Genomic DNA, 19,296 nt, shown 5'->3' on the forward strand with positions numbered 1-19,296 from the left:
GACTATTTTCTACGATGCTTCTGTATGCTTCTGTAATAAGACTTTTAAAAAATTAAACTATACATACACACACACACGCACCTTACTGAGCATGTGCTACATACGATAGGTTCTATAAGGGGTAGGACTGAGTAATGGAGCCACAACCTTAATGAAACTTGTAATTAATTATGAGGACCAATATAGGAAGACAGTAAAAGTAATTAATACAAGGCAGAATATAAACACCAAATAAAGTAAAATGTGGTTTTAAAGTTTCTAAGAAAAAGATCTCACTTGATTGGAAAGAGTGGTGAAAATGAGAAAAAAAAAACTTCATGAAAGAATTTGAAATGCGAAGGATTTTAATTAACAGAGGAAACGGCAGGCACTAAAGATAAAGCATGGGGCAACTGTCAAAGAGCAGGAAGTCACATCATAGAGTTTGGCTGGAATGTAGGATACATAAAACGAGTAGGCAGTATGCTGGGAAAGTAGGCTGTGCGGGCCTTGACTTTTCAGAAGGGAGTATGTACCTCTGAGTTTTTTGAGTTTAGCAATGGGGAAAATCTTAGAGGTTCCAATTCTAGTAACTATCCTACCACTTCTCATCATCTCTATTGCTACCATCTTGGTTCAAGCCACTACTATCATCTTTTTTTTTTTTTTTTTTTTTGCAGTACGCGGGCCTCTCACTGTTGTGGCCTCTCCCATTGCGGAGCACAGGCTCCGGACGTGCAGGCTCAGTGGCCATGGCTCACGGCCCAGCCGCTCCGTGGCATGTGGGATCTTCCCAGACCAGGGCACGAACCCGTGTCCCCTGCATCGGCAGGCGGACTCTCAACCACTGTGCCACCAGGGAGGCCCTCATCTATTTATCTTTAACTTTTGATGTATTATTTATTTATTGAAATACAGTTTATGTACAATATTATGTTAGTTTCAGGGGTACTACATACAGATTTGACATTTGTATTCATTACAAAATGATCATTTAGCTGTATCAGTCACCAACTCCTAATGAAATCTTCCTGCTTCCACTCTTGCACTCCTATAATCTACTTACTGTACAGCAGCCAGACAGATCCTTTTAAAAGACAGATTATGTCACATCTCTACTCAAAAACCCTGCAAAAGCTTCCCATCTCACACAGTAAAAAAGCAAAGACATTAGAATTTCTACGAAGCCCTACAACACTGCCCTCTCACACTCTAAATCTCTGATTCCAATACACATACACAAACATGCATGTGCACACACACATATACAAATGCCAAGAAAGTGAAGCTCTATAAGGGCTATTTTTTTTAATTTGATCATTTCAGTGACCCTAGCACCTAAAACAGGGCCTGACATATAGTGAGTGCTCAATAGGTATCTGCTGTATGAATGAAAGGAAGAAAACACCATGATGTTAGTAGATATTTAATTGAAATGGTTCGTGGCATATTGTAAATATTTACATAAATAGAACATGCAGTGAATTTATTCTAATTTACTACTTAATTTTCCTCTGGAAACTACTCATCAAAATAGTGCTTGTAAATTAAGCTTTGAGCATACAACCTTTAATTTATTAGCACTTTATCTCTGCAAGGTTTACTTAAGTTAGTTATTTGGAATAGGGGTGGTGGTGACTGAGGAATGATAGGATGGAATCTTAAATCTCTTATTTTTCCTCTTTTTTCACCTTTCCAAAACTCCTTACTTCCCTGCTTCTTCCCCACATATAGTGTCTTCCTTTTCTCTTTCCCAGGGAATACACCTAATCCAGACCTATAAGTCGTACTCTAGGCTAAGGGCAGAAATAGAAATTAGAAGTGTGATACAGGGCTGTTGAGATGGTTGGCAGCAATTAGAGAAGAGCCCAGGCAAGGGAAGTTACTGCAGAGGACCCCTGGGAGGGCAACAATACTTAATTCAAATATTTTCAATTAAAAGCTCCTTATATAAAGGAAATCAACACAATAACACTAACTCCTTCCTGTCCTCTTTTTAAATATACACTGCTGAAGGATAAGAGTGATGCTTTGTTTTTTATTGTTTTTCTTTTTTTGCGGTACGCGGGCCTCTCACTGTTGTGGCCTCTCCCGTTGTGGAGCACAGGCTCCGGACGCGCAGGTTCAGCAGCCATGGCTCACGGGCCCAGCCGCTCTGCAGCATGTGGCATCTTCCCGGACCGGGGCACGAACCCGTGTCCCCTGCATTGGCAGGCGGACTCTCAACCAGTGCGCCACCAGGGAAGCCCCCTGATACTTTGTTTTTAAATGAAAAACCTGAACTTTGTATTTTATTATGATTTCAAGCATACAACAAAGTTTAGAAAAATACGTACAGTGAATGATCAAGTGCACACCACCTGGCTGTGTTAAATCTTAATCTTTACCAAATCTGCTTCAGATTTATTTTAAAGACAGTACAGTTATGGCTGAAAAACCATGGACTCTTCCTAAATCCCTTATTCCTCTCCAGTTCTCCAGAGGTAACTTTTACTGATTTGGAATTTATCATTCCAATGCATGTTTTCATACTTTTGCTACATATTATACGATTCCCATAAAATATATCGCATTGCCGTGTTTTAAAAACTATATAAAGAGTATATAAATATGAAAAATAAAACTATTATATCTTGGCTCTTACTTAACATCTCTGTGCCTAAGTTTCCTTTCTGAAAAGTGGGGATACCACCTCCTAGCTTACAGGGTTGTTGTGAGGACTAAATGAGTTAATATATTGCATATAAATCACTTAGAAAAGTATCTTGCTGGGAATTCCCTGGCGATGCAGTGGTTAGGACTCTGAGCTTTCAACGCCTAGGGCTTGGGTTCAGTCCTTCGTCAGGGAAGTAAGATCCCGCAAGCCGCATGGCACAGCCAAAAAAAAAAAAAAAAAAAAAGAAAGAAAAGTATCTTGCTCACAGGAAGTAGTGTATATCAGTGTTAGTAACTATGATATAAAGTTGCAAAAGAATCTGTGATTGTGTATGTGTATGTATGCGTGTGTATATATACTGATTGAGAAAAGATTAAATATCAAAGTGAAATGTATATATACTCCATATAACACCAGATATTTCCAAAATTGTGTAAAAACTAGAAATACTTATAAATTTCAGGCTGGAAAGGTTCACTAGCCTACTTAAAGAGGAATTGAAAGTGCTAAGCATAAAGAAAAGGGTATTTTTTAACTTACAAATTGTAGGTAAAATTAAATAAGAATATCAACGTTTGATTTAAATAATGTATGATTGTTTAAAAATGCCTAAAAATTTAATGTCTTCCTTTTATGAGTTTTTGGGGGTAGGCTTGGGAGAGAAGGGGTAGGGTAATCCTTCAATGAGATGCTATTCAAAGACTTCTTAGACTGTTAAGGGAGGCACTTTAGAATTTCACACAAAATAAAACATTTTCTGAACAAGTTTTTAACTTACTGTAAATAGAAAAAAAATTAAAATTTAAAATGATGTTTTAAAATAGGATTCACCTAGATTACAAGATTTTCGTAGACAATTGGATTCTACAAAATTTATCAATGCAATTGTGGATACATTTTCTTTGTTTTGATTATAGGATTATTTTTATAATAGTCTCTAGGTCAAAAGACCAGAAAACACTAAAATTTAATGTCCTACATATTATGTGAATATCTATGCTTTTAATAGATATCTAGAAAAGGGTGTCTATGCCTTGAAGATTAATAATATAATGATACATAAACAGAGGAATTCGATCTAATGAGCATTTAATAGGTAACATTTACTTGCCTAGATGTTTTACACAGGATCTGCTTTTTAATACATGTGAAATATCATCTTGGACAAAATTTAGAAGACTACCGTAAATACTTTGTTTAAACACATCTACTTCTGCAAAGAGTTAAAAATGAGTACTACAAAAGCCAATATTTAAGTTGGCAAAGCACATAAAATGTAGAGAAACTGTGTAGATTATGTCAACACAGTAGCGTTGAAACAGTTGTTTCCCTTAGAGTTTAGCATATATCCATGTCTAAAAGGACATTTATTTGTCTACAAATAAATGTAACATCAAGGATTAAACTGTCTCCCCCTCCCATCCTACCAAAAAACTAAAACGTAGCTCGTGAAAGGGAAGATTAAAGTTCAAAAGTAAAGTTTTACTTTTCTTCTCCTAAAGTGAGAACTTTGAAACGGAACTACTGATTTTGTTTCATTTGCTCCCTAGTAAAATATTTCCATGTATGGGTTAGCCCCTCCCTCGGCCCCAATAGAAGATTCAGTGGGAAACCAAGCTGTAACTTGAATTAACCAACAAGAGAAAAACCTAGTCATTCTCAGCACTTTCCTAATGGTGAAAGGATCCTACCACCGTTCACCCTATACTCCGTCCCCTGCCCAAGCAAGACGTAGCACGTGCCAAACAGGACACTTAAAAGAATAATGGTCCAACTTTTCGCACGCAGTCTGGGGAGGGGACGCAGACTATTTCTTGAGGAGTGCAAGAAGGGAGCAGAAAAGGTCCTCTCAGGAAGGAATGAAGGACCTTTGGTGCCGTCTCCCCTGCCTGTTGGAGGACTCAAAATCCCCTTGCTTCAGAGACCCTAGGAAGCATCACATTCTGGTCGAGGCTGGCCTAGGGCCTGGGCGAAACAGTCAGTGTTTACACCTGTCACGAGGGAGGGGAGGGAGAAAGAGGAAGCCGGAGCAAAGCCCCAAACTTCTCAACAAGCTCCCGGGAGGGAGCGGCCGGTGCGGAGCTGTGGGCAGGTGGAAGCTGCGGGGCAGGGCGAGACGGTGGCGGCCGGGGACGTTGGAAAGGCTCTCACTTCCCCGGCCGGTGCCCGGGATGGCAAGGAGGGGCCGTGTGCTTCGGGCGCCGCCGCCGGCGTCCCCGCACCCGCCGTGGAAGAGGACAGAGCCCGGAGCGCGCAGGCCCGCAGAGCCGGCACCGTCCCCGAAGCCCCCAGTTCCGCGGCAGGTGCCCCCGGCCCGGGCGAGGATCGGGCCGGTGGGTTGGGCCGGGTCCCCCATCCTCTTTCCCCCGTGCGGCTGGGGGAGCGGAGCGGTGGCGCTTACCTGGATCGTCCGGGGCGGCCTCGATGGGCATGGCTCAGGGGCCCGAGGAGGAACTGGCTCCCCGGGGAAGGACCGGTTATTCGGACGCGGAGCTGGTGAGAGCGGAAGGCAGGCTGCTCTCAGCCCTGTCAGCGAAACAGCGCCATGGACGCCCACCCGGAGTTTCAGCGCTGCCGCGAGACCCCCATCCCATTACCCTCCGCCCTCTTCCGCCGCCGCCGCCGCCGCCGCCGCCGCCGCCGCCGCCTCCACCTCCTCCTCCGCGGAGACCCCCCGCCCACTCCACACACTCTCCCATCATGCAGCGGGGGAACCGCTGCCGCCGACACGTCACTTCCGGGCGCAGGTGGCTAGGTCGGGGCCGGGCGCTGGTGAGTGCTGGTGGGTGGGGGGGAGGACACTCCAGGGGATTCAGTGTCACAGAACGCTTACCCCTGCGCAGGCGCCGTCGCTCAGAGCGCCGGACGCCATTTTGGGTGCGGGCAAGCTGCCGTTTTTCTTGACTTCCTCGCGAGTCATCGAGCTGTGAGAGGGAAAGAAGTACTCTCGCACTCCGCGGCTCCTGAGGCAGCGCTCCGGAAGAGGGACAGGTGCTCCTCAGCCGGCTAACGTCAACGTTCAGCTCAGGACCGAGTTAAGTCTCTTGCTCTCCAAGTAAAAATTGCAAAGGTTTTGAAATACGGAGCCCTATCTTCTCCACCAAAAACCTACTGGAGAGCACTTATCAGCTTGCCCTTTTCGCCCCGAAAAACGACTTTTTCGTTCACCGTCTAAGTCCCTTCCTCTTTCTAATTTAAGCTGACAGAAGAGGAAGCTGATATATTGAAATAACAAAGAAGAATGAAAACAAATTTAAAATGGAAAATGAGGGAAAGCAGTTGCCGAACTGACAAATCGTCTTCGAGACCAACAACAAAAAAATGGGGGGATTTTGCTAACGTATTGAGACGGTGGTCATTTTTCGTAGATGCTGCGGAAGACTATTAGATGAAACGAAAGAAATCAAATCAACTTCCGCGTTTCTTTAACAGCGGTCATAACATTTTTCTATCTTCAGTCTTGGTCATTTGCATTTTTACAACCTTTCCCCTTCCTTTGTAATGTAGAACACTGGCCACTGTAAAAACCAGACCGCCAGACTGCAAGGATTATTGTTACCGTCCGGGATAATGAGCCCGGAGTCCTATCCTGCAATCCTGAGCCCTCCGCGTGCTCATTCTGCTCGCTTTTGCCAAACCTGCACCGGCAATTTGAATGATTTAAAATCGTCCCGGAATAGCAAAGCTCATCAGCTACGCAAAGAAACAAGGTTGGAATACACCCCCTCAGCCACAGGGAAGTGGCCACCCTTTGAGTTGAGGAATTATACAAATCAGGGGAAAGATAAGGACAAAAGCAGTTCATCAGGGTTGATCCCGCCTCTGCAATGTTCTAGACAACTTAACTTGGAGCGCTAAAAGAGACACGCATTTGTCTCTTTACAACTCAGTCGCTGTAAGATATACGGAGACTGCATCACTTTAAACTGGAGTACCAATTGCTTTGTGGAGGTGCTGGATTTTTTGTTATTGCTCAGTCACTAAAGCAAGAAAAATCTATATAGTTTGTTAAATTTAATCCTATTGTATTTCGCCCCCTGCTGGTTTTGCTCGTGTGAAAACATATATATATGCTATATACGCGATACATATATCGCTATAAGTGTTTATTGACCAGGAAGGAAAGAAGCAAAAATATTTGTGTGTGTGTGTGTGTATAGATACTGGAAATGAATTGATTTTAGATGAACACATGCTTGTTCTAATTTGATAGCTCAACTAAACAGAAATATCAGAATAAGAACATATGACAAAATCCTAAAGCAGACCCTACATCAAGAAAATGTTTAAACTGCATAAATTTAAAATCAAAATATTAAAAAGAAAACTGCGTTCAGAAAAATATCTTCCTAATTTCTTACATAACATGATTACAAAATGATGATTTTTGTCAAGTAAATGCAGAAACCAATTCTATTTTAAGGACAACAATACAGAAATCAGTGTCCAACGTTGTATATAGAAATTGAGTCACTGTTTGGCCAGCTGACTTGTGATCAATCAACCAACTTGTAATTGGTAATCTTACACATAATTCTGAATACAACATTCCAATGCTTACGAAATTGTATTACAAAAAGAAAGTATCTCTGAATGTTTTGAAGATGATGAAAACATTAGCATTCATTGTATTTGCATCCAATGATAGTATTGTTTTCATTTGCTTTTTAAAAGTTATGACCAGGACTTCCCTGGTGGCACAGTGGTTGAGAGTCCGCCTGTGATGGGAAGATCCAACATGCCGCGGACCCGTGAGCCATGGCCGCTGAACCTGCGCGTCCGGAGCCTGCGCGTCCAGAGCCTGTGCTCCGCAACGGGAGAGGCCACAACAGTAAGAGGCCCGCGTACCGCAAAAAAAAAAAAACCCAAAAACCAGAAGTATATTTTCCCTTAAGAAGTGAATCAGTTTTGGGGTTTTTTTTTTCATGTTCCAATGAAACTTTATTTACAAAGACAGGTGGTGTGCCAGATTTGGCTAATGGGTCACGATGAATAATTTTTGTTTTTACCAGTACACACAATTTGGAATGGGTTTATGTATTACCTAGAAAAAGACTTATTAAATTATCCAGTTACTCGTTTCCAATTTTATGATAGCTAAAACTGTCTGTATAGGTTTATTATTTTACCTTATTATATCTGAATATAGTTTTATTCTTTTTGGTGAATAAAATTTAGTAACTTTTTTTGAACATCTTTATTGGAGTATAATTGCTCCAATTATATACAAAGTGAATCAGTTATATGTATATATATATCCCCATATCCCCTCCCTCTTGCACCTCCCTCCCACCCTCACTATCCCACCCTTCTAGGGGGTCACAAAGCACCGAGCTGATCTCCCTGTGCTATGCAGTTGCTTCCCACTAGCTATCTATTTTACATTTGGTAGTGTATATATGTCAATGCTACTCTTTCACTTCGTCCCAGCTTATCCTTCCCCCTTCCCCTGTCCTCAAGTCCATTTTCTACATCTGTGTCTTTATTCCTGTCCTGCCCCTAGGTTCATCAGAAGCATTTTTTTTTTAGATTTCATATATATGTGTTAGCATAAGGTATTTGTTTTTATCTTCTCACTTACTTCACTCTGTAAAACAGACTCTAGGTCCATCCATCTCACTACAAATAACTCAGTTTCATTTCTTTTTATGGCCGAGTAATATTCCATTATATATATGTGCCACATCTTCTTTATCCATTCATCTGTCAGTGGACACTTAGGTTACTTCCATGCCCTGGCTATTGTATATAGTGCTGCAATGAACATTGTGGTACATGACTCTTTTTCAGTTATGGTTTTCTCAAGGTATATGCCCAGTAGTGGGAAGGCTTGGTCATATGGTACTTCTATTTTTAGTTTTTTAAGGAATCTCCATACTGTTCTCCATAGTGGCTGTATCCATTTACTTCCCCACCAACAGTGCAAGAGGGTTCCCTTTTCTCCACACCCTCTCCAGCATTTACTGTTTGCAGATTTTTTGATGATGGCCATTCTGACCGGTGTGAGGTGATACCTCATTGTAGTTTTGATTTGCATTTCTCTAATCATTAGTGATGTTGAGCATCCTTTCATATGTTTGTTGGCAATCTGTATATGTTCTTTGGAGGAATGTCTATTTAGGTCTTCCACCCACTTTTGGATTGGATTGTTTGCTTTTTTGGTATTGAGCTGCATGAGCTGCTTATATATTTTGGAGATTAATCCTTTGTCAGTTGCTTCGCTTTGCAAACATTTTCTCCCATTTCTGAGGGTTGTCTTTTCATCTTGTTTATGGTTTCCTTTGCTGTGCAAAAGCTTTTAAGGTTCATTAGGTTCCATTTGTTTATTTTTGTTTTTATTTCCATTTCTCTAGGAGGTGGGTCAAAAACGATTTTGCTGTGATTTGTGTCATAGAGCGTTCGGCCTATGTTTTCCTCTAAGAGTTTGATAGTGTCTGGCCTTACATTTAAGTCTTTAATCCATTTTGAGTTTATTTTTGTGTATGGTGTTAGGAAGTGTTCTAATTTCATTCTTTTTTTTTTTTTTTTTTTTTTTTTGCTGTATGCGGGCCTCTCACCGTTGTGGCCTCTCCCGTTGCGGAGCACAGGCTCCGGACGCGCAGGCCCAACGGCCATGGCTCACGGGCCCAACCGCTCCGCGGCATGTGGGATCTTCCCAGACCGGGGCACGAACCCGTGTCCCCTGCATCGGCAGGCGGACTCTCAACCACTGCGCCACCAGGGAAGCCCTAATTTCATTCTTTTACATGTAGCTGTCCAGTTTTCCCAGCACCACTTACTGAAGAGGCTGTCTTTTCTCCATTGTATATTCTTGTATACAAGAATTCTCCATTGTGTATTCCTATGTAAAAGACAAGTTAACCATATATGCGTGGGTCTATCTCCGGGCTTTCTATCTTGTTCCACTGATCTATATTTCTGTTATTATGCCAGTACCATATTGTCTTGATTGCTGTAACTTTGTAGTATAGTCTGAAGTCAGGGAGCCTGATTCCTCCAGCTCCATTTTTCTTTCTCAAGATTTCTTTGGCTATTTGGGATCTTTTGTGTTTCCATACAAATTGTAAATTTTTTTGTTCTAGTTCTGTGAAAAACGCCATTGGTAGCTTGATAGAGGTTACATTGAATCTGTAGATTGCTTTGGGTAGTACAGTTTTTTTCACAATGTTGATTCTTCCAATCCAAGAACATGGTATATCTCTCCATCTGTTTGTATCATCTTTAATTTCTTTCATCAGTGTCTTATAGTTTTCTGCATACAAGTCTTTTGTCTCTGTAGGAAGTTTTATTCCTAGGTATTTTACTCTTTTTGTTCCCATGGTAAATGGGATTGTTTCCTTAATTTCTCTTTCAGAAATTTTGTTGTTAGTGTTCAGGAATGAAAGAGATTTCTGTGCATTAATTTTGTATCCTGCTACTTTACCAAATTCATTGATTAGCTCTAGTAGTTTTCTGGTAATGTCTTTAGGATTCTCTATGTATAGTATCATGTCATCTGCAAACAGTGACAGTTTTACTTCTTTTCTGATTTGGATTCCTTCTATTTCTTTTTCTTCTCTGATTGCTGTGGCTAAAACTTCCAAAACTATGTTGAATAATAGTGGTGAGAGTGGACAACCTTGTCTTATTCCTGATCTTAGAGGAAATGGTTTCAGTTTTTCACCACTGAAAATGATGTTGGCTGTGGGTTTGTCATATATGGCCTTTATTATGTTGAGGTAGGTTTCCTCTATGCCCACTTTCTGGAGAGTTTTTTTATCATAAATGGGAGTTGAATTTTGTCAAAAGCTTTTTCTGCATCTATTGAGATTATCATATGGTTTTCATCCTTCAGTTTGTTAATATGGTGTATCACACTGATTTATTTGCATAAATTGAAGAATCCTTGCATTCCTGGGATAAACCCCACTTGATCATGTTATATGATCCTTTTAATGTGCTGTGGGGTTCTGTTTGCTAGTATTTTATTGAGGATTTTTGCATCTGTGTTCATCAGTGATACTGGCCTGTAGTTTTCTTTTTTTGTGACATCTTTGTCTGGTTTTGGTATCAGGGTGATGGTAGCTATGTAGAATGAGTTTGGGAGTGTTCCTTCCTCTGCTATATTTTGGAAGAGTTTGAGACGCATAGGTCTTAGCTCTTCTCTAAATGTTTGATAGAAGTCACCTGTGAAGCCATCTGGTCCTGAGCTTTTGTTTGTTGGAAGATTTTGAATCACAGTTTCAATTTCAGTGCTTGTGATTGGTCTGTTTATATTTTCTGTTTCTTCCGGGTTCCATCTCGGAAGGTTGTGCTTTTCTAAGAATTTGTCCATTTCTTCCAGGTTGTCCATTTTATTGGCATAGAGTTGCTTGTAGTAATCTCTCATGATCTTTTGTATTTCTGCAGTGTCAGTTGTTACTTCTCCTTTTTCATTTCTAATTCTGTTGATTGAGTCTTCTCCCTTTTTTTCCTGATGAGTCTGGCTAATGGTTTATCAATTTTGCTTATCTTCTCAAAGAACCAGCATTTAGTTGTATTGATCTTAGCTATTGTTTCCTTCATTTCTTTTTCATTTATTTCTGATCTGATCTTTATGATTTCTTTCCTTCTGCTAACTTTGGGGGTTTTTTGTTCTTCTTTCTCTAATTGCTTTAGGTGTAAGGTTAGGTTGTTTATTTGAGATGTTTCTTGTTTCTTGAGGTAGGATTGTATTGCTATAAACTTCCCTCTTAGAACTGCTTTTGTTGCATCCTTTAGGTTTTGGGTTGTCGTGTTTTCACTGTCATTTGTTTCTAGGTATTTTTTGATTTCCTCCTTGGTTTCTTCAGTGATCTCTTGGTTATTTAGTAGCATATTGTTTAGCCTCCAAGTATTTGTATTTTTTACAGTTTTTCTCCTGTAATTGATATCTAGTCTCATAGCGTTGTGGTCGGAAAAGATACTTGATATGATTTCAATTTTCTTAAATCTACCAAGGCTTGATTTGTGCCCCAAGATATGATCTATCCTGGAGAATGTTCCATGAGCACTTGAGAAGAAAGTGTATTCTGTTGTTTTTGGATGGAATGCCCTATAAATATCAATTAAGTCCACCTTGTTTAATGTATCATTTAAAGCTTATGTTTCCTTATTTATTTTCATTTTGGATGATCTGTCCATTGGTGAAAGTGGGGTGTTAAAGTCCCCTACTATTATTGTGTTATTGTCAATTTCCCCTTTATGGCTGTTAGCATTTGCCTTATGTATTGAGGTGCTCCTATGTTGGGTGCATAAATATTTACAATTGTTATATCTTCTTCTTGGATCGATCCCTTGATCATTATGTAGTGTCCTTCTTTATCTCTTGTAATAGTCTTTATTTTAAAGTCTATTTTGTCTGCTATGAGTACTGCTACTCCAGCTTTCTTTTGATTTCCATTTGCATGGAATATCTTTTTCCATCCCCTCACTTTCAGTCTGTATGTGTCCCTAGGTCTGAAGTGGGTCTCTTGTAGACAGCATATATATGGGTCTTGTTTTTGTATCCATTCGGCCAGTCTGTGTCTTTTGGTTGGAGCATTTAATCCATTTACATTTAAGGTAATTATTGAAATGTATGTTCCTATTACCATTTTCTTAATTGTTTTGGGTTTGTTATTATAGGTCTTTTCCTTCTCTTGTGTTTCCTGCCTAGAGAAGTTCCTTTAGCATTTGTTGTAAAGCTGGTCTGGTGGTGTGAATTCTCTTAACTTTTGCTTGTCTGTAAAGGTTTTAATTTCTCAATCTAATCTGAATGAGATCCTTGCTGGGTAGAGTAATCTTGGTTGTAGGTTTTTCCCTTTCATCACTGTAAATAATTTAATGTCCTGCCACTCCCTTCTGGCTTGCAGAGTTTCTGCTTGAAAGATCAGCGGTTAACCTTATGGGGATTCCCTTGTATGTTATTTGTTGCTTTTCCCTTGCTGCTTTTAATTTTTTTTCTTTGAATTTAATTTTTGATAGTTTAATTAATATGTGTCTTGGCCTGTTTCTCCTTGGATTTATTCTGTATGGGACTCTCTGTGCTTCCTGGACTTGATTGACTATTTCCCTTTCCATGTCAGGGAAGTTTTCAGCTATAATCTCTTCAAATATTTTCTCAGACTTTTTCTTTTTCTCTTCTACTGGGACCCCTGTAATTCAAATGTTGGTGTGTTTAATGTTGTGCCAGAGGTCTCTGAGACTATCCTCAGTTCTTTTCCTTCTTTTTTCTTTATTCTGCTCTGCGGCAGTTATTTCCACTAATTTATCTTCCAGGTCACTTATCCGTTCTTCTGCCTCAGTTATTCTGCTATTGATTCCTTCTAGAGAATTTTTAATTTCATTTATTTTGTTGTTTATCATTGTTTGTTTGCTCTTTAGTTCTTCTAGGTCTTTGTTAAACATTTCTTGTATTTTCTCCGTTCTATTTCCAAGATTTTGGGTCATCTTTATTATTATTACTCTGAATTCTTTTTCAGGTAGACTGCCAATTTCCTCTTCATTTGTTTGGCCTGGTGGGTTTTTACCTTGCTTCTTCATTTGCTGCATATTTCTCTGTTTTCTCATTTTGTTTAACTCACTGTGTTTGGGGTCTCCTTTTTGCAGGCTGCAGGTTCATAGTTCTCGTTATTTTTGGTGTCTGCCCCCAGTGGGTGAGGTTTGTTCAGTGGTTTGTGTGGGCTTCCTGGTGGAGGGGACTAGTGCCTGTGTTCTGGTGGATGGGGCTGTATCTTGTCCTTCTTGTGGGCAGGGCTGCGTCTGGTGGTGTGTTTTGGAGTGTCTTGTGAACTTAGTATGACTTTAGGCAGCCTCTCTGCTAATGGGTGGTGTTGTGTTCCTGTCTTGCTAGTTGCTTGGCATGGGGTGTCCAGCACTGGAGTTTTCTGGCTGTTGGGTGGAATTGGGTCTTAGTGTTGAGATGGAGATCTCTGGGAGAACTCGCACTGATTGATATTACATGGGGCTGGGAGGTTTCTGGTGGTCCAGTGTCCTGGAGTTGGCCCTCCCACCTCAAAGGCTCAGGCCTGACAGCTGGCCAGAGCACCAAGACCCTGCCAGCCACATGGCTCAGAAGAAAAGGAAGAGAGAAAAAAACCAAAACAAAACAAAAAAACAAACAGACAGAACCCTAGGACAAATGGTAAAAGCAAACCTATACAGACAAAATCACACAAAGAAGCATACACATACACACTCACAAAAAGAGAAAAAGGAAAAAATATATATATATAAAAGGAAGAGAGCAACCAAACCAATAAGCAAATCCGCCAGTGATAATAAGCACTAAATACTATACTAAGGTAAACATAAAACCAGAAACAAATTAGATGCAGAAGGCAAACCCCAAGTCTATAGTTGCTCCCACAGTCCACTGCCTCAATTTTAGGAGCATTCGTTGCTGCTCCTGAGGCTGCTGGGAGAAATTTCCCTTTCTTTTCTTTGTTCTCATAGCTCCTGGGGTTCAGCTTTGGGTTTGACCCTGCCTCTGTATGTAGGTCGCCCTCAGGCATCTGTTTCCGCTCAGACAGGAGGGGGTTAAAACAACGTCTGATTAGGGCTGTCTTGCTCACTCAGGCGGGGGGTGGGGGGAACGGTAGTCATAATTAGAATGTGGGGCGAGGCCAGCGTGATGTTGCAACAGCCTGAGGCGCGCCACGTCTTCTCCCGGGGAAGTTGTTCCTGGATCTCGGAACCCTGGCAGTGGCGAGCTGCATGGGCTCCCAGGGAGGTGTGGATAGTGACCTACGCTTGCACACAGGATTCTTGGTGGCAGCGGCAGCAGCCTTAGAGTTTCATGCCCATCTCTGGGGTCCGAGCTGATAGCCACAGCTCACGCCCATCTCTGGAGCTCGCTTAGGCGGTGCTCTGCCTTCTGTGGGCACACAGGGAAGGAATCCCCTCTCCTTGTGCACCCCGAAACAATGGTCTCTTGCCTCTCCAGCAGGTCCAGACTTTTTCCTGGACTCCATCCTGACTAGCTGTGGTGGACTAGCCCCCTTCAGTCTGTGTTCACCCAGCCAGCCTCAGTCCTCTGCCTGGGATCTGACCTCTGAAGCCCGAGCCTCAGCTCCCAGTCCCCACTCACCCCGGCAGGTGAGCAGTCAAGGCTCTCAGGCTGGTGAGAGCTGGTCAGCACTGATCCTCTGTGCGGGAATCTCTCCGCTTTGCCCGCTGCACCCCTGTTGCTGCACTCTCCTCCGTGGCTCCAAAGCTTACCCCCCGCCATCCCCCTGTCTCCACCAGTGAAGGGGCTTCCTAGTGTGTGGAAACCTTTCCACCTTCACAGCTCCCTCCCACTGGTGCAGGTCCCATCCCTATTCTTTTGTCTCTGTTCTTTCTTTTTTCTTTTGCCCTACCCAGGTATGTGGGGATTTTCTGGTGTTTTGGGAAGTCTGAGGTCTTCTGCCAGCATTCAGTAGGTGTTCTGTAGGAGCTGCTCCACATGTAGATGTATTTTTGATGTATTTATGGGGAGGACGATGATCTCCACGTCTTACTGCTCTGCCATCTTGAAGGTCCAACCTTCGTGAATCAGTTTTTATTAAATGGAATCTATAAAAAATCACTTCGATCTAAAATATTTTGTTTATTCAATGTTGTATTGTAAATGCCCTGCTCTTTGCTGATAAGGAAGCTGAAGTGAAGACCCAATGAACTAAACCAAAAACCTTTGTTAGCTGACTTACAGGGATAGTGATGAAGGTCTCAAATTAGAATAAATGTGTCTGTGCACTGATATCCATCAAGGTACACATTTTCTCATTACTTATGAAGGGATAAAACTGCCATTGTTGTCAAATGGTTTTTCTAAAAATGTAAACCTATTACATCTGTATGGACACGAAGGTCTTGTGATAAAGGCTTAGAGAGGCGTGGAAGGTAATAAAACAATTGTAGGAGATGATGATGGCTTGTACATTGCCTATTATTAACACATGGAAATATAGACATGAACTTCCATTAAATTCAAAGCATTTTTCTCCTTTCTCACTGTTCTCCAGGTTTTTCTTCTTTAACACCATACAGTGTGATTTCTGGTGTTTGAGGCAGCAAACACCAGCTCTGTTATCTTCCTTCTGAGTGGTTTAAAAATGAGTAAATGAAAGTCCTTCTGACAATTTATAAACCTAAAACCCAGTGAGGAGTTTTGTTTTTCAATAGTGTGCAAAAAAAAAGAAAAATCTGAGCTGAGAAACTGACTCTAGAAAGTGGCAATCACACCACAGCCCTGATGACTTGCAGAGTAACTGTCAGGACATCCCTGAAGTAGTTCCTCTCCCTATGGCACGGCGTCTCTCTAGCCCTTTCTTTTCTCCTGTCCATCCTCCTCCCAAACCCACCTCCTTCTAACCTCTCTGAGGGAAAACTGACTCTGGTTCTCCACGACCTCCACCTCTAGATCCACTCAGTGTGTGTAACCCAACCCAGCAAGGTGAGTCTTGGGCTCTCGCCAAGCAGACCATCTGCTGTTCCTCAGTCTTACCCTTGGGGTCTCAAGACATCTATCTATACATTTTTTGTTTTGTTTTATTTATTTTACAAAGATGGAATCATCTGACTCCAGACATACTTTTGAGCAAATTTGCTTTTTTTTATGATTTAAATATTATTTACTATTAAGAGTAAATTTTATATTTAAACAAACCACACTGGTTTTATTTAATCAAAGTACCTGTAGCAAATTCCAATAATAAATATTCAAAATTAAGATGTTAAATAAAGCCTTGACTTTCTTTTTGTTATAATATTTTTTCACCCACACACACTATATTTTATTTTTACAAGAGATAAATAAACTGACACCAAGCATTGTAAATGGATGACCGCAATAAAAGCAGCAATGATTGCAATTACCAAACACGAAACACACTCATACTATGTCATAATATTGATATTCAGTCCAGTAATCCTCCACTGTAACAGCTCCTTTACTTTGCAGTGAAAATTGATATGTATATTTTTTGCCTCTGAGTCCTTGTGGGATTTTTTTTATTATTATTCAAACAGAAAGTCACAAAAATTATAATCATCAGTTCACTCAGTCCCATGTAATTAATTTTTTTTTTCATCTTGATCTTTTGTTAGCACTTTTATGAATTCATCAGTTTTCCATTAGAGTTCTGAAAATGCTTATTCATTCAGTTCAGCAGTATAGTCAGTTACCAGAAACCTGTACTTGTCAGAGTCTTTTCCATGAATTCCTTGAAGATTAAACCCTTTTATAGGAACATTTTTGCAAAAGCATCAGAGTACATCCAGAACTGTCTGTAAATGACAAAAGACTTAAAAATGACCATGGTTAAAGATTTGGTGAAAGTTCATAATAATGCAATTGACAAGGAAATTTAGTTATTTCTGAGATATAAATTTTAAAGTAATAACTAGAATTATGACTTATAACATTGTACTAGAGCATATAAGATTTTTAGAAATTTCATGTGAGCAAATTTGCTTTCTAAGAAAAAACTCAGCAATATATTATGGACATCTCCCCCATCAATTTACACAGTGCTTTCCCCTTTCTATGCTGGTATGGTACTCCATAATATGCTGCTATAATTTTTTTAACCAATTCCCATGATGATTAGCACGAAGGTGTCTCTGCTGTGTTTTGCTGTGACAAATGATGCCATAATTTCTTGATGGATTTGTCTGGGAGTGGGGCAGAAAGTGGAAGGAAAGGGGGTAGTAATCTGGAGGATGTCGAAGAGCTGCAAGCCTAGTTTTGGATGTGATGGTAAGCACCTCCAGAGTGCAACTGGATGCCTTGGAAATGGGGTGAGAGTGAAGGAGGGAGGAAGTGGAGAGGGCAGCAGAGGAGGTGGGACAATGCCTGGACCCATGGGCAAGCTCACCCACCCACCATCTCACTCCTTTTTAGGCAACCAGTAATTTCTATCAGTTACCAACATGGTATTAGAGAGGCCCATGTTAACTCATCTTTTCCCAACCTAATGCCTTACCAACTAGCTCTTCTATGCCTTAGTTTGGAAAGGTAGGCTGAGACCAATCCATGGAGGGCCTTTACTTCTGCACCAAGGGGTCTACAGCAATCGGGGGGCTGTAAGTGGACTTACAGTTCTTCAGTTCTCAGGTCAGAAGTTGACTTTGCAAATACCGAAGTGCTCTTAAGAGACAAACAGCACAATTAAAGAACAGCCAGCCTTGGGAAAGAACACAATATATCACCTGTCTGGTTGTGCTTCAACTCAGTTGTTTATCTCCCAGGGGTAGCCCCATTCTATTCATTTAATTCCACATTCTTTGTACTCTTTAACTGTCCATAACTATGTCCCCATAGCAGCTTCCCTCCTTATAGCCCTGCTGGTTCCTTCTTTTTTTGTCTTCCTTTCTTCCTTCCTTCCTTTCTTTCTTTCTTTTTACCATCGGTGGATTCATAATAATTATAACACATATGATCTGTATATACTAAACTACACGTCTAACTGCAATCTAAAACCAGCTCCCAAATAACAAAATGCTGCAAATTCTAAATTTTGTAGAGTATTACTGGAGCCTTTAATTTAATTAATTCAATCTTCTGTGCAGGGATGACCACATAGGAGGACTTTCATTCCCCTTCCTTCTGTTGTTGCTCACCTTTTGGTTAAAGCATGGCTCTGCTTCCCAAACCTCCTCTAACCTGCACTCTGTTCTTGGGTTCCCTTTTGGGCAACCTGCCATGGGGCTTCTGGTTGACCTGGGGGCCTCGCAGGCTGTGTTACTCAGTCTTTGTTCTTAGGACCAAGTAAAGGCAACTCTTTTTGCTGTTTCACACAGGCTGCTATTTGCTGAAAAGCCTGAGCCCACGGAGAAGCCCTTTAAGGCTTCGAAGAAGGTGCTGTCATCATTCAGTTCCTTGTTTCTGGAATCAGTCTCTTACGTCTCTCCCCCTGCCAACCTTTTCCAATGCCTCTCTGCAGACCTGTCTCTCTCCCTGCCAGGGCTTTCAGCCTTCATTTCCCCAGGAAATGATTTTCTCAGTCTCTCCACAAAAGCCCAGGAGGAAAGGAACTGGCCTTTCGTTCATAATGAGCCACAGTGTGATGAAGGAGTAAAAGTTGTCCGGTGTTGATATAAATGCATTTTCCCACAAAAAACAGCCGCTGCTGTCTCTGGAGCTGGGAGAAAGCTTACTTTGTTTGGAACAATCAACGATAGGGTTAGCAGAAAGTCAGCATGTCAAGGAGTGACTTAGAGTATCTAACCAGATGAGGAAATGAAGATCCATTTATTTTAGTCATGGTGTGTATGAATGGGTACGTGTGCATGTGCGCGTGTGTGTGTGTGTGTGTGTGTGTGTGTGTGTGTGTGTGTGAGAGAGAGAGAGAGAGAGAGAGAGAGAGAGAGAGAGAGAGAGAGATTTCTTTGTAAAGGAGCTAGTTTCTGAAATGGGGAGGGCTGGGCTCCAAGGGGATAATTAGGATTTTAACAGCTTACTGTGAGTGGAACATTTCATTTCTCTAAGTACTGAGAAGTGCAGGCTAATAGTTATCCCAGCCATTAGTTATTCTGCCAAAGATTTCTATCAGACTTAGACATTCAGATAGATGTTCGAACCAGCAGTACGGTCAGCAGAGACCTGTAAAGACTTTGCTGGAGGAAATCAATCTGTACCCAATGCATTATCCAGGCATGTTTGTTTTTCCAATTCATAAGTCATTTTGTTGTCAGAGTAG

At 41.2% G+C, this 19,296-nt stretch overlaps 1 protein-coding gene and 1 long non-coding RNA gene across 6 annotated transcripts in view; one reads left to right on the plus strand and one right to left on the minus strand.

Moving 5' to 3' along the window:
* AFTPH (aftiphilin) overlaps positions 1 to 5,245 on the minus strand; it is a 64,715-nt gene extending 59,470 nt beyond the window's left edge. For all 4 annotated transcript variants that reach the window (XR_014017484.1, XM_081254524.1, XM_081254522.1 and 1 more), the window contains exon 1: positions 5,037 to 5,245. The gene's annotated coding sequence lies outside the window, so the exon portion shown is untranslated. The remainder of the gene's footprint in view (positions 1 to 5,036) is intronic.
* Positions 5,246 to 5,503: 258 nt separating this feature from the next.
* The window catches only part of LOC308627776, a 32,812-nt gene continuing 19,019 nt past the window's right edge, over positions 5,504 to 19,296 (plus strand). For both annotated transcript variants that reach the window (XR_014017433.1, XR_014017434.1), the window contains exon 1: positions 5,504 to 7,466. This is a non-coding gene — a long non-coding RNA (uncharacterized lncRNA). The remainder of the gene's footprint in view (positions 7,467 to 19,296) is intronic.

This window comes from Mesoplodon bidens, assembly GCF_964165515.1.
Source record: "Mesoplodon bidens genome assembly, chromosome: 14".
Classification (NCBI taxonomy): Eukaryota; Metazoa; Chordata; class Mammalia; order Artiodactyla; family Ziphiidae; genus Mesoplodon; species Mesoplodon bidens.